Genomic DNA, 13,323 nt, shown 5'->3' on the forward strand with positions numbered 1-13,323 from the left:
TTTTCTCAAACAGCGGCTCAAAGACCTCAGTGCCTTTTATAATGGGCCACTCTAGTCTGCTCACCTAGATATCTACAGTAATGGAGAGCCTAGAAGATTTAGCCATACTCACCATATTATTCCATTCAATATTTTAGTCTGCATAGTAACCCAATGTAACATGCCGGACCACAGGTAGTCATAAAGAAACAGGCATTGACCATAGCTAGATAGGCTTTCAGATATAAGTGTTTATCAAGTGTTTATCTGTGCTGGCTCTAATTAGCAGGCCCTGACAAGCTGGGTGACAGCTGTTTCTGCTGTAGCTGAGGCAGCCTTAACCAGCGCAAATTAGATCAATTAGGCCTGATCAAAGCAGGAGATTACAGCTGTTTGTGAGACGGGCCTGAGTCATGCCATCCTGATTCATTATTCAGCCTGCCTCTTCTCTGCCACCCAGGCACAGACGCCCATCATTCAGGTCCTCTACGTCAGCGCAAACAGGGAATGGGTGAAGCATAACATTAACTGTTTTGTTTGTTTTTCAAGTTATCGTGCACTTACTCCCTTTGGGAATAGTTTTTTAGAGTATCCTTATTTACAAACTTGGTGGTGTGGTTTTATATATTTTAATTGTTGGTTATTTCTGGGGCTTTGCTTGGCTTGCTTAAGTGACAATAGCAGATCAAAAACCGTCCACTGGGAATAATTGTGTGATACCAAGCGGCAATATTAATTTTCTTGGGGCGAAAAGGTGAATTGAATAGAGAGAAAGACAGAGCGAGACAGAGGTGGGTTGCAATGAGGAGAGAGACATTCCTTAATCACACAGTTCACTATGTCTCCCCGGGAGATCCATCCTTAGTGAGATTGCTGCAGTCACTTCTAAAGCTTGGCCATCTCATTTGGAGAGATCAAAGGGGATCAGACACTTTCAGAGGCTGGCGGAAGTATCTCCATAATCAGAGCAGACGACTGTGACTACTGATCATCTTTGCTGTGGCTTCACAGTCTACAGGAACACTATCATTGTACTGAGGTTCTATCGAGTTCTGGATCAATCCACTACATGCTGAAAATCAAGGATAAATATATGCCGGGCATATAATTAATCATTTATTAAGGTAAGAGCAGTGAAAAACATTCCCCCACTCCCAGCTAGCTTCCTTTAACTCTCATAATTCAGGGGCAGCATGGAGACTGAATGGGACTTTTTTGTTTTACTCTCTCTCTCCTCTCTCTCTTCCCTTTCTCTGAATTGGATTCACAGCTGTGCCCTGTTCCCTGTGGCTGCACCATGTAAAGTGGGAGATACTAGAGTTCTCTTCTGCTGCGTTGCTGTGTCTGAGGATGGCTCTGGGGATATGCCTGCCAGTATGTAGTACAGCATAACCCTTCTCTCTCTCTCACACACACCAACTCCCCCTCTCACTCCATCAATCCACAGCATGCTAAATAACTCATGAGAACAAGTAGACTGGAAACAAGCTGGCTCTGAAATTCACACAGGCTTTGATCTCTACCAAGACTTTACACCAAGGATCTAATTGGATGGATTTCAGAATTTTGCCATTCTGTGAATCCCGTTTGAGGCTTCTTTCCTTCATAGATACTGGATTTGGATCAGAAAATATCACTCACCCTGTGCTGTTTTCCTTTGAATGTGAAAGTTATATTGCTTGAAAGGGTTTCATGAGATCATTGTTGGGTATTGAGAGTGTATTTCTGACCGGTCAGTTCAAGACAACCTGATGTGCTGCCAATGGATCAGTGGTGCTGAGACTGTGAATAAGTCCAGAGCAATAGCAAATACCCACTGGGCACAGACGTCAATTCAATGTCTATTCCACGTTGGTTCAGCATAATTTTATTGACATGATGTGGAAACAATGTTGATTCAACCAGTGTGTACCCAGTGGGTAGGAGTGTCTTCAGTTTACCTCTCTCCTTCACTTATTCAATCTACCTCTCTTCTTCCACTATTCTAAACTCAGCAAAAAAAGAAACGTCCTCTCACTGTCAACTGTGTTCATTTTCTGCAAACTTAACATGTGTAAATATTTTTATGAACATAACAAGATTCAACAACTGAGCCATGAACTGAAGAAGTTCCACAGAAATGAAATAACGTGTCCCAGATCAAAGGGGAGGTCAAACTCAAAAGTAACTGTCAGTGTCTGGTGTGGCCACCAGCTGCATTAAGTACTGCAGTGCATCTCCTCCTCATGGACTGCACCAGATTTGCCAGTTCTTGCTGTGAGATGTTACCCCACTCTTCCACCAAGGCACCTGCAAGTTGCCGGACATTTCTGGGGGGAATGGCCCTAGCCCTCACCCTCCGATCCAACATGTCCCAGACATGCTCAATGTGATTGAGATCTGGGCTCTTCGCTGGCCATGGCAGAACACTGACATTCCTGCCTTGCAGGAAATCACACACAGAAGAGGAATGAGGAAGGAGGATGTCTTCCCTGTAACGCACAGCATTGAGATTGCCTGCAATGACAACAAGCTCAGTCCGATGATGCTGTGACCCAGACCATAACGGACCCTCCACCTCCAGATCGATCCCGCTCCAGAGTACAGGCCTCGGTGTAACGCTCATTCCTTCGACGATAAACGCAAATCCGACCATCACCCCTGGTGAGAAAAAACCGTGACTCGTCAGTGAAGAGCACTTTTTGCCAGTCCTGTCTGGTACAGCAACGGTGAGTTTGTGCCCATAGGCGACATTGTTGCAGGTGATGTCTGGTGAGGACCTGCCTTACAACAAGCCTACAAGCCCTCAGTCCAGCCTCTCTCAGCCTATTGCGGACAGTCTGAGCACTGATAGAGGGATTGTGCAATCCTGGTGTAACTTGTTGTTGTTGCCATCCTGTACCTGTCCCGCAGGTGTGATGTTCGGATGTACCAATCCTGTACAGGTGTTGTTACACGTGGTCTGCCACTGCGAGGACAATCAGCTGTCCATCCTGTTTCCCTGTAGTGCTGTCTTAGGCGTCTCACAGTACGGACATTGCAATTTATTGCCCTGGCCACATCTGCAGTCCTCATACCTCCTTGCAGCATACATAAGGCACGTTCACGCAGATGAGCAGGGAACCTGGGCATCTTTCTTTTGCTGTTTTTCAGAGTTAGTAGAAAGGCTTCTTTAGTGTCCTAAGTTTTCATAACTGTGACCTTAATTGCCCACCGTCTGTAAGCTGTTAGTGTCTTAACGACCGTTCCACAGGTGCATGTTCATTAATTGTTTATGGTTCATTGAACAAGCATGGGAAACAGTGTTTAACTTCTCTAGGATAGGGGGCAGCATTTTCACTTTTGGATGAAAAGCATACCCAAATTCAGATGCCAGCTACTCATCCCCAGAAGATAAGATATGCATATTATTAGTAGATTTGGATAGAAAACACACTGAAGTTTCTAAAACTGTTTGAATCATGTCTGTGAGCATAACAGAACTTATTTAGCAGGCGAAACCCCGAGGACAAACCATTCAGATTTTATTTTTGAGGTCACTCTCTTTTCAATGGATTTTCATTGGGAATACAGATTTCTAATTGACCTTCTTGCAGTTCCTACCGCTTACATTGGATGTCAACAGTCTTTAGAAATTGGTTGAGGGTTTTTCTTTTGTGTAATGAAGAAGTATGGCCATCTTCAACGAGGGTCACTTGTAGTGTACTGTTTGTTAGAGGCGCGTGACCAGAAAGCTAGCTACAGTTTGTTTTAATCCTGTATTGAACACAGATCATCCCGTCTTCAATTTTATCGATTATTTACGTAAAAAAATACCTAAAGTTTGAAATGTTTTGGTAAAGTTTACAGGTAACTTTTGAGATATTTTGTAGTCACGTTTCACAAGTTGGAACCAGTGTTTTTCTGGATCAAACGCGCCAAACAAATTTACATTTTGGATATATATCGACGGAATTAATCAAACAAAAGGACCATTTGTGATGTTTATGGGACATATTGGAGTGCCAACAACAGAAGCTCGTCAAAAACAATAATTATATTTTTATTTCTGTGTTTTGTGTCGCGCCTGCAGGGTTGAAATATGCTTCTCTCTCTTTGTTTACTATGGTGCTATCCTCAGATAATAGCATCGTTTTCTTTCGCCGAAAAGCCTATTTGAATTCTGACATGTTGGCTGTGTAGCTTTAATTTGTGTAGCTTTAATTTGGTGTCTTTCATGTGTGATTTCATGAAAGTTAGATTTTTATAGTAATTTATTTGAATTTGGCGCTCTGCATTTTCTCTGGCTTTTGGCCAAGTGGGACATTAGCGTCCCACATATCCCAGAGAAGTTTAACCCTTTACAATGAAGATCTGTGAAGTTATTTGTATTTTTGCAAATTATCTTTGAAAGACAGGGTCCTGAAAAAGGGACGTATTCTTTTTTTGCTGAGTTTATTTTTCCCATCTAAGTGACTATTTTACTCCCTCACTCTTGATTTCTGTCCTTTTCATATGCCATTATTTTAATTCCGCCTCACGTGTCCCTCTTACTGCGTTTCCTCATTCTTTCTCTGCTTGTTTTCCCTTAGCGCTCTCCTTCTCATCTCCTTTCTCCATCAATACAAGTGGGCTCAGACAGTTTGGCAGGCCACTCAGACACCAGGATCATGTGAAGGGAATGTCTGGGGATTTAGAAACCTCTTCTCTATCTACCTGTGTCTTCTCGCTCTCTCTTTCTCTCTCTCTGCTCCACCTCTCCAGACAGCCAACAGTCACCCTGCCACTCACCTTTCCTAAAATCCAGACCACAGATGCTTTTCAGTCCTTCAGCAGCACCTGATTTACCACTGAGAGTGGCTATACCGTCTGTGTGTCATGCTGCTAGATCCCAGTATATAAACTCTGTAAATATGTGTCCTTTGCAGTGACAGAGTATCTGCCAGAACAGCAACAGATGCAGCATGAATAGACTGGTCCTGGATCTGCCAGCTGACCCGAGCTGCACAGACTCACCTGCTGATGGGTATGTCTTCTGTCCTCAGCTCCTCTCCACTGTCGGTTAGCACACACTTTTACGGCTTGAGCTCTAGCTATCATTCCACACACCTTTACGGCTTGAGCTCTAGCTATCATTCCACACACCTTTACGGCTTGAGCTCTAGCTATCGTTCCACACACCTTTACGGCTTGAGCTCTAGCTATCATTCCACACACCTTTACGGCTTGAGCTCTAGCTATCGTTCCACACACAACTATGTTGGGTGGGTAGCATGTGTGCAGGATGGCATGCACCACGGAGCTTGCTTGATCGGATAGCATGTACCATAGTATACGTCGGTGACCAGGCTGAGTGACATCAACCATAGATGACAACAGAAGAGGAGGGAAAGGGCATTTTGAGTGAGTGGGCTGATATTTGAGGGCATTTTCCTGGAGAGCCAATTTCCTCAGCTCTGTGGAAGACTATGCTGCCTCTTTAACTGTGGAAGATATTAATGTGTAAATATAATACATATAGCCCAGAGAGAGGTATCCAAAATGTGAATGATTGGTGAATATCCCCTTCCAGATTAGTTTTAACCCATAATTTCAGGCCAAATGAACTTTAACAGTAGTTGTGATTTGAAAATCTCTGCACTCGCTACCGAGTCAAACGCCTTGGATATGACCCTGAGCAGGGAAGCAATTAAGTCAGCCAGCATGGAGACTGCATTAGCCAATGTGATTACCACCTTACATATGAAAATAACTCCCATCCGTACAGGTAAACTGCCAGAGTGTCCGGCGGGGTGACTGACAGATTGCTAATGAGGTGAAGAGGCAGAGACACGGTCGGGTCCAAACCCAACCTTCCTCTTTTCGGATGCCTCTGGGCAGACTCAGCACCAGTGGCCCAGATCTGGATGATACTACCCAGCTAGCACATTTGGTTCCTTGGGAGTTGTGGGAAAGTATGTTTTTGGTTTTATGTTGGTTCTGGGAACAAGCCATACGTTTCTGACCAGTTAAACAGAACGTTTTTTTATACATTCTGAGAACGGAAGTGATCATTTCAGCTGTTCTGGGAACATTTATTTTTAGATTGCTGGGAGGTTCTGAGCATGTTTTACTCTGGTTTCTTGAAAGTTTTTTCTGGGAGGTTTATTGATGCTCTGAGAACAGAAATTATAGATTATTTGGAGGTTTATGAATAACACAACTAGCTTATTTCCTTAGGCATTAATAATGCAAACATTTATGTTTTGTGACACGGCATCAGTGAAATTCAAACCTATAGTCATCTGTCTTCTATCCATGGAATTAGTCCACTGCACCACCAGGATGGAGCTAGAATGCAATTCTTTTGTTGCATACAAAGCTGTTCCTTTTAGTCATTAAAACAGACCCCATTTCAAAGGGAAACAAGCATTCATTAAGATCAGGTGTGGCCAATTAGTGGGCGAGGCCAACCAACCTGAACACACTTAACAAAATAGAGGATAGAGAGAGTTTTGTTGATGCTGAGAATGGAATGTATATATTTGTAAATAACAATCTTAGAATGTTCTCTGAACGTTATAAAAATGTTCTTGTGGTTTTTATGGAAAGTTTTCTTAACATTCTTGGAACAATTTGAGAACATGACTTAAAGTAGAACCATGAGGCAACCAGTAGGAAACGTTATAATGTACTGAAATTCCGTTGTTCCTTAACGTTCTCTAAACTATTTGAAAACATTCCCAATGTCAAACCAGTTGGAGAATGTTTCTAGAACATTACCAGAATTGAAATTAAATGTAACCATGTTTGAACCTTTAGGAAACGTTCTGTTAAAGTAATGAAATAACAAGAAAATAACATATGTTTGTCAAGTTCCTTAAATGTGCTGAGAATGTTCCAAAGCCAAGCAACTATCCTGTACCGTTCCCAGAAAGTTGTTGGGAGGTTGTATGCAAAATAACCATAGGACAAGCATGCTCTCAGCAAGCTCTAAGAAACATATGGTTCTCAGAACGTTATATGCTAGCTGGGTATAGTCTAGAGCTGGTTCCCCCCTGTTTAGACTGCTCTCTCTCTACCTACCTGCCTGCCATGTGTCTTGCCTCTGGCCCAATTCAAATTGGACTAGCTTCCCTCAGAGAGACAGGGCAGGCTTATCATGCATGCACAGCACTGTCTGTGTGTCTAAGGGAGGTGCAGGAAGGTTTGAGTCAGGAAGTACAGACGTACATGCTCTGGGTCCTGCATTTTTATACACGCTATAAATGTTTTGGTGAGAATCACAAGTGGGGTGTGTGTAAGGCCTGGGTGTCAGAGTGTGGAGTCAACACGCAGGAAACCGCAGGTGCCAAATCCAAAATGTTCTTTAATGAACACGGACCATCTAGTCCACCCTATTAACACACTGGGTGTACACTATAACCAACCCCAGACACGGGGTAAAAGAACTCAGTCCAGAAACATGTAGCACACCACTACTTACACGCAAACAATCCGGCACAAAGAAACGTGAATGCCGGCTGATTAAATAAGCCCAACTAATTACCCCTCATACAAAACAGGTGCGCCCAATAAACACATAGGGAGGGGGAGAAAAGGATCAGTGGCAGCTAATAGGCCGGTGACGACGACCGCCGAACGCCACCCGAACGGGAAGGAGAGCCTGCCTCGGTCGAAGTCGTGACAGTGTGCATGAATATGCAATATCCTAATTTGCATTTTGGGTATTTTTCTACACACTGACTTTTAACAAGCTCTGCCCCCCAAAAATACCAAATTTGGTTCATCAAGACCGGACCGAATCTGAATCAATCATATATTTCACAAGTTTGGACATCAAAGTACAGCACAGTAGAGCTTAGTACAGGACAGCACAAAACAGAGTAGAGTTTATTTTAGTTCAGTACATTATAGTGTACTCAACTACAGTGTTCTCTACTGTGTACTGTACTGAATTCTACTAAATTCTACTCTACTGTGCTGACCTCTACTGTACTGAACTGTAAGCTACTTTTCTTTACTCTGCTGTACTGTACTGAACTACTGTACTGTCCAAGTGTGTCCTGTCCTGTCCAAACTTGTGAACCCAACTGTGGTTTGTGACTACTATGATTTCCCATTGTAGCCAATTTAATTTTAGAGTTTGAAGTGGTTAATAATTGCTAAACTAAATTGATATCAGTACAAACACTAACTAATTGATAGATCTACCTTTACTTGTTACTTCTGTGAACTTTCATTATCCCCCCTCATGAGGGAGAGAAATTTGAAAATATCTTAAAGATGTGAGTTTTTGGTAAAGGAATATCAAGGCACAAGGCAACATTTCTTAAGCATACAGAAGGCAGAAACATTTCTTTAAAATGTAATATAAGTTTTGATATTAGTTGGCAGGGGTACATACTCAAACATTATTGTGTTTGGATGTATTTCTAATACCTGTTTAAGACTTTTTCTTGTAGATTTTTCCATCTGTTTGACCACAAATCAAACGATTTGCTTATTCCAATTGTTTTGCATGGAAAATGGTTGAAAAATGTATATATACCTTATTTTCCAAAAAATATAGAATCTTAGCTTTCATTTGACACACACACACTGTATATATATATATATATTTTCCCCTTATTTTTCCAGGTAAGTTGACTGAGAACACATTCTCATTTACAGCAATGACCTGTGGAATAGTTACAGGGGATGGGGGGTGAGTGAGCCAATTGTAAGCTGAGGATGATTAGGTGGCCATGATGGTATGAGGACCAGGACACCGGGGTTAACACCCCTACTCTTCGATAAGTGCCATTGGATCTTTAGTGATCACAAAGAGCCAGGACACCCGTTTAACGTCCCATCTGAAAGACTGAACCCTACACAGGGCAATATCCCTAATCACTGCCCTGGGGGATTGTGATATTTTTGGGGGGGACCATAGGAAAGAGTGCCGCCTACTGGCCCTCCAACACCACTTCCAGCAGCATCTGGTCTCGCAATTAGGGACCGACCAGGACCAACCATGCTTAGCTCCAGAGGCAAGCCAGCATTGGGATGCAGGGTGGTGTGCTGCTGGCATATGAACTTCACATGTTGGTGTTGGGTCTTTTTACATGGAAATGACCAGCAGTAAACCATAGCTCATTAAGTAACACTAAGACAAACAGGCAAATTTCCCTCCCCCAATGCACTCTTTACTCAGAGAGAGCCAGACCAGTCACCCTCCATTAAGAAAAGGCAGGAAGTGAACCAATTTCATTGTAGACGCTTTGCCAATTAAAGTATGTGAGAGAACACACACAGACACGTGAGTCAGATTCATTTGAGAGAGCTGGCGAGGAAGCCATTAGGAGTGTGTGTTGCATTAATCAAAAGGGAAGGCTGCTGGTAGGGGACATGAGCAAGCAGCTTTAACCCCACTGTCACACAAAGAAAAGCACCCCAGAAACCAGAGAGAGGAGAAAAGAGTGGGAGGCCTGGCCAGCAGTTTAGATAAAGGTGATTAATCCTAGCCTGTGACCTCTCTCTGTGGGGAAGGTGGCCTCCCTCACTTTGAACCATGCCGTTTCATGGCCACTGTATGGGCTAATTCACTGATGGAGAAAACACATTCAACTGGTTGACCGGTGGCTGTCCACTCTACTTTATACTGAGCTTACATATTGTTCCTTACCTACAGGGCAGCCAGAACACTATGTTCTGTATCTCTTTCATTTCTTTTATATTTCGTACTGAAAGCCTTGGATTAATGGTGACATCCGTGCTACAGTATGCTAAAGGTTATGATTATTATTAATTACTATTACCATTATGTATTATCCTGTTACTAGTCACTTTCTACCCCTGTTCGCATGTACATAACACTCTCAATTGCTCCAGTACCCCTGCACATTGTAATAATGGTACTGGCACTGACCTGTATATAACTTCCATTCTCCTGTTTTTTTTCTTCTCTTATTTCTTGTGTGTTTTCCTCATCTATATTATTACTGTATTGTTGGAAAGAGCTGCAAGTAAGCATTTCACTGTGCTGTTATACACCTGCTGTATTCTGTGCGTGTGACAATACAACTTTGAAACTGAAGACTAGAACTATTGTTTTTTAAGGACGGATCACAGACGCATCCAAGAAGTCCTGCTACAACCTCCGTCAAGCCATCAAACTTCTGAGCTTCTGAGAAGACCTTTATATTTTCTTCTTATGCACACGCACATTCCAACACGCATACAAACTCACTCTATCATTTGCTCTCACACACATAATATGTACATACATTTACACTGACTTTACACATGCCCACTCACATACAATCATCATATACGCTGCAACTACTCTGTTTTATCATATATCCTGATGCCTAGTCACCTAGTGGAGCTAGGTGGCAACTGTAAGCTCACAGAACGGGACAGCCAAGTGCTGAAGCAAGTAGCGAGTAAAAATTGTTTGTCCTCGGTTGCAAAACTCACTACCGAGTTCCAAACTGCCTCTGGATTCAACATCAGCAAAATAACGGTTAGTTGGAAACTACCTCCAATGGGTTTCCATGGCCGAACAGCCACACACAAGCCTGAGATCACCATGCGCAATGACAAGCGTCGGCTGGAGTGGTATAAAGCTCGCCGCCATTGAACTCTGGAGCAGTGGAAACGTATTCTCTGTAGTGATGATCAGGCTTCACCATCTGGCAGTCTAATGGACTAATCTGGGTATGGCGGATGCCAAGAGAATGCTACCTGCCCAAATGCATAGTGGTAACTGTAAAGTTTGGTGGAGGAGGAATAATGGTCTGGGGCTGTTTTTCATGGTTCGGGCTAGGCTCCTTAGTTCCATTGAAGGGAAATCTTAACGCTACAGCATACAATGACATTCTAGATGATTCTGTACTTTTAACTTTGTGGCAACATTTTGGGGAAGGCCCTTTCCTGTTTCAGCATCACAATGCCCCCGGGCACAAAGCGAGGACCATACAGAAATGGTTTGTCGAGATTGGTGTGTGGAAGAACTTGACTGGCCTGCACAGAGCCCTGACCTCAATCCCATCGAACACCTTTGGGATGAATTGGAACGCCGACTACGGGCCTAATCGCCCAACATCAGTACCCGACTTCACTAATGCTCTTGTGGATGAATGGAAGCAAGTCCCCGCTGCAACGTTCCAACATCTAGTGGACAGCCTTCCCAGAAGAGTGGAGGCTGTTGTATCAGCAAAGGTGGGACCCACTCCATATTATTCGAACACATAATGTTAACTTTCACTGCTATGCGGATGACACACAGCTGTACATTTCAATGAAACATGGTGAAGCCCCAAAATTTGCCTTCGATGGCTGAAAACTTTCTACTTTTAAACTCGGACAAAACAGAGATGCTTGTTCTAGGTCCCAAGAAACAAAGAGATCTTCTGTTAAATCTGACAATTACCCTTGATGGTTGTAAAGTCGTCTCAAATAAAACTGAAGCACCTCGGCGTTACTCTTGACCCTGATCTCTCTTTTGACGAACATATCAAGACTGTTTTAAGGACAGCTTTTTTCCATCTACGTAACATTGCAAAAATTTGAAATTTTCTGTCCAAAAATGATGCAGAAAAATTAATCCATGCATTTGTTACTTCTAGGTTAGACTACTGCAATGCTCTACTTTCCGGCTACACGGATAAAGCACTAAATAAACTTCAGTTAGTGCTAAATACGGCTGCTAGAATCCTGACTAGAACCAAGAAATTTGATCATATTACTCCAGTGCTAGCTTCCCTACACTGGCTTCCTGTTAAGGCAAGGGCTGATTTCAAGAGTTACTGTTAACCTATAAAGCGTTACATGGGATGGCTCCTACCTATCTTTCCGAGTTGGTCCTGCAGTACATACCTACACGTACGCTTCGGTCACAAGACGCAGGCCTCCTAATTGTCCCTAGAATTTCTAAGCAAATAGCTGGAGGCAGGGCTTTCTCCTATAGATCTCCATTTTTATGGAACGGTCTGCCTACCTATGTGAGAGACGCAGACTCGGTCTCAACCTTTAAGTCTTTACAGGAAGGATATAACCCCACCCACTTTGCCAAAGCACAGCCCCCGCACCACTAGAGGTATATCTTCAACCACCAACTTACAATCCTGAGACAAGGCAGAGTATAGCCCACAAAGATCTCCACCACAGCACAAACCAAGGGGGGGCGCCAACCCAGACAGGAAGATCACGTCATTAACTCAACCCACTCAAGTGACGCACCCCTCCTAGGGACGGCATGAAAGAGCACCAGTAAGCCAGTGACTCAGCCCCTGTAATAGGGTTAGAGGCAGAGAATCATATGAAAAACAGCTTTTATCTCAAGGCCATCAGACTGTTAAACAGCCATCACTAACATTGATTGGCTGCTGCAAACATACTGACTCAACTCTAGCCACTTTAATAATGGAAAAATTGATGTAATAAATGTATCACTTTATCCGGTCACATGATTGAGTGTAGTCTGGACCAGGAGTTTGAAGGTGAACGGAAAGGCTCTGGAGCAACGAACCGCCCTTGCTGTCTCTGCCTGGCCGGTTCCCCTCTCTCCACTGGGATTCTCTGCCTCTAACCCTATTACAGGGGCTGAGTCACTGGCTTACTGGTGCTCTTTCATGCCGTCCCTAGGAGGGGTGCGTCACTTGAGTGGGTTGAGTTAATGACGTGATCTTCCTGTCTGGGTTGGCGCCCCCCCTTGGTTTGTGCTGTGGTGGAGATCTTTGTGGGCTATACTCGGCCTTGTCTCAGGATTGTAAGTTGGTGGTTGAAGATATCCCTCTAGTGGTGCGGGGGCTGTGCTTTGGCAAAGTGGGTGGGGTTATATCCTTCCTGTTTGGCCCTGTCCGGGGGTATCATCAGATGGGGCCACAATGTCTCCTGACCCCTCCTGTCTCAGCCTCCAGTATTTATGCTGCAGTAGTTTGTGTCGGGGGGCTGGGGTCAGTTGGTTATATCTGGAGTACTTCTCCTGTCTTATCCAGTGTCCTGTGTGAATTTAAGTATGCTCTCTCTAATTCTCTCCTTCTCTCTTTCTTTCTCTCTCTCGGAGAACCTGAGCCCTAGGACCATACGTCAGGACTACCGGGCATGATGACTCCTTGCTGTCCCCAGTCCACCTGGCCTTGCTGCTGTTCTAGTTTCAACTGTTCTGCCTGCGGTTATGGAACCCCTACCTGTCCCAGACCTGCTGCTTTCAACTCTTAATGATCGGCTATGAAAAGCCAACTGACATTTATTCCTGATTATTATTTGACCATGCTTGTCATTTATGTACATTTTGAACATCTTGGCTCTCTCTAATTCTCTCCTTCTCTCTTTCTTTCTCTCTCTCTGAGGACCTGAGCCCTAGGACCATACGTCAGGACTACCGGGCATGATGACTCCTTGCTGTCCCCAGTCCACCTG

The sequence above is a fragment of the Salvelinus fontinalis genome, chromosome 2, assembly GCF_029448725.1.
Source record: "Salvelinus fontinalis isolate EN_2023a chromosome 2, ASM2944872v1, whole genome shotgun sequence".
Lineage (NCBI taxonomy): Eukaryota > Metazoa > Chordata > Actinopteri > Salmoniformes > Salmonidae > Salvelinus > Salvelinus fontinalis.